Source organism: Phaseolus vulgaris, chromosome 4 (genome assembly GCF_000499845.2).
Source record: "Phaseolus vulgaris cultivar G19833 chromosome 4, P. vulgaris v2.0, whole genome shotgun sequence".
NCBI classification, from domain to species: domain Eukaryota; kingdom Viridiplantae; phylum Streptophyta; class Magnoliopsida; order Fabales; family Fabaceae; genus Phaseolus; species Phaseolus vulgaris.
This window is the reverse complement of record NC_023756.2, coordinates 8,326,089-8,328,896: the sequence shown is the minus strand read 5'-3', so window position 1 is coordinate 8,328,896 and position 2,808 is coordinate 8,326,089.

Genomic DNA, 2,808 nt, shown 5'->3' with positions numbered 1-2,808 from the left:
GTTGCTGAGGCATGTGAATTCTTGAATCGTGAATAGTAACAACACGTGACCAGGTTCTGGGTCTCTGACTCGTGAACAATAACATGGTGTGACTCTATGCATCATAATTTGTAACATCTTGTAACTTGGTCTAGGATTCTTTACATGTGAACATGAACTAGCAGCAAGATTACTCACTGTTGTACTTGTATAGTAACACCATGTTTCTCAGTGCAAGATTCCTAATGCATGAATAGTATCATGGCATGACTCAGTGCATGATTCCTAGCATTTGAATAGTAACACTGTCTGAATCACTACAATTATTGTGTTCAAAGTTATTCAATTGAAAATCCCTCAATTTTGATAATTGATCCATTGAATAATCATTCCAAAGTCTTGGAATTATATCTTTTTTGAAAACTATAAAGTTCAACCTTGAAAGTTGAAGATAGTATTTCCAAGGTATCTTGAAAATGTGATAAGCATTAATTATCTAAAATTTATTTATGAAGAAGTTTTTCTCTCATTCTCTATAAAGAAAACTTGTGAGGAAGAGAAATACAAGTACGGGAGAAACATAGAGAGAAATGAGATAATAGATATCCACCTTAGTTTGAAATTAGAAATCTTAAAAGCTAGAGAGACATTGTATTCTATTCTTATTGGGTGAGATTGAGTGTTATCCACATCGAGTGGGAGAAAAAAAATATTGTAATCCGTAGAATGGAGATATCTTCTGGATTAGGTCCAGTGAGTTTTTATTTATCAAGTTGATAAGGTTTTCTCACATTAAAAATTATTGGTATCATTATTATTTTTTTTTCTATTTTCTATTATCTATTCATGCAAATATCCATTTTGTATCACCACAAAAAAGGAAAATCAACAAAGTTAAGCAGTTGGGATTCTTGAATGTTGTATAGGAACATTGCATTCCTCAGGGAAAATACATGGTGCGTTATAATAGACCTTTTTTTTTCTCTCTAAATGTTTCAACAATTAAGGATATTTAAAACATGTAGAAGTTAGGGCAATACCTAGGTCATGGTCCCAAAAAGCATTAATGAATTATTCTATTCAATTTAAATTAATTGATTACTATATCTATTTATAACTATAAAACGAAACCTGTATGAATTACTCATCCATATTAAATTTAATCTAGAATCGCGATTCAAACCTAGGAGAAGCATGATAGACCTAAATATCATTAAGAACCAAATCTCAGGGAATTTAGATATCCATAGAGTAAATAAGTGCATAAAATTAAAATGGATTGTTGAAATGTAAAGAGATCAGAGAAGTCTGAACCGAATGAAACTTAAATTAAATAACTTCAATTGAAAATGTACTACATACCGTCAAGACCCTCCTAGCTTACATGACTAATTACTCAGGCAAATATACATGACTAACTATCCAGGTAAATACACATTCACATCCTAAGGACAAGTTAAGTTAAGAGCAAGAGATTAACTGAAAAGTCGTACTTTGGTGTCAGACTAATACAAAAATTAACTACATAAATTGTGCTAATCTAGATCCACTAATGGGAAAGCTCAACTTATCCTTATAAATAGATTGACCACCATATTTAATAGCATTTATCATTCTCAACAATTATATTATGAGTAGCTTGAACGTCAGATAATTTTGCAAGTACCTCCACCTCTGAGCGAAGAATGATAACTGAATGGGAATAATAGTCTATAAGACTAAAGACAATCTGTCATAAACAAAACAAGAAACTCCCTTACTTGGGTGACAAGTAAGGAAATGTTAGTTGTTTTCACCTATGCTAAGTGGTGTATTGATCCTAAGACTTGTCTGAAGTTTTGCGGTATGAAATGGATTGGGTAAGTGTCTGATATAAGGTAAGAGGTGGCAAGAAGAGGACGGAGAAGTAGGAACTGGACGGTCTTACAGTGGTCACAACTGTAGTGTTTTAGTTCAAGTTAAGTAAGTGAGTTTTTTTTTTTTTTTTGGTGATATGCAGTTTAGAGCTTTACTTTTCTTAAAGATGAGGGGGGTTATGTTTTGCTTTATTGAACACACCTGATGGTTTTCTACAATATAAGTGTTGAGACACGCTTTAAGTGTTCATTTTTATTAAATTTATTCTTTGTTGATAAAAAACAGAAACTATAAAAGATTTGGAACCGTGCTTGAAACTGAATTTACACTCTGAAAGTTTGTAAATGTCCAAAGATAATAGATATATTAATGGTATTATAAAAAACTATTATAAAATCTCAAACATGAAAAGGGACAAAGAATCCTCTAAAGTGGTTGTACAATATTTACATTAGATGGAGTTAGTGAAAGATGTACAAGGCACACATACAAGGCGAATGGAAGAATACCTAATCAAATTTGAGCTTACTTTAAACAACTTTATTTTTCTAGAATTGTGAAAAGTGGCTTAATGCATTACCATTCGTTGAGAGAATTCGTCGTTAAGCCAAATATTTTCCTCTTGAGTAGATTCATTAGGCACATGTAAATTTCTCAAGCGACATTACAGTTACTTCTGTTATTTGGAATTCTTGACCATTTCTTGAGCAAATTGTTCTATCACCAAGTGGATTATTAGTTAAATTTGTTAATGCAATTTTTGGATTTTCGTTAAGTGGATTTTGGCTGACTAAGCGAAATAACTTTGCCTTGAAGGTTTCTTTCCCATAATTTTTTTCTTAATCTATATATAACTTCAAATATACATAAACTAAGCTCTTTAAGGACTGAGTCCTTTAACCTTATTTACCAAAACTATTCTAATAATGAGAACTCAACTGTCAAAAAACATGGTAAATAAACTAAAATATA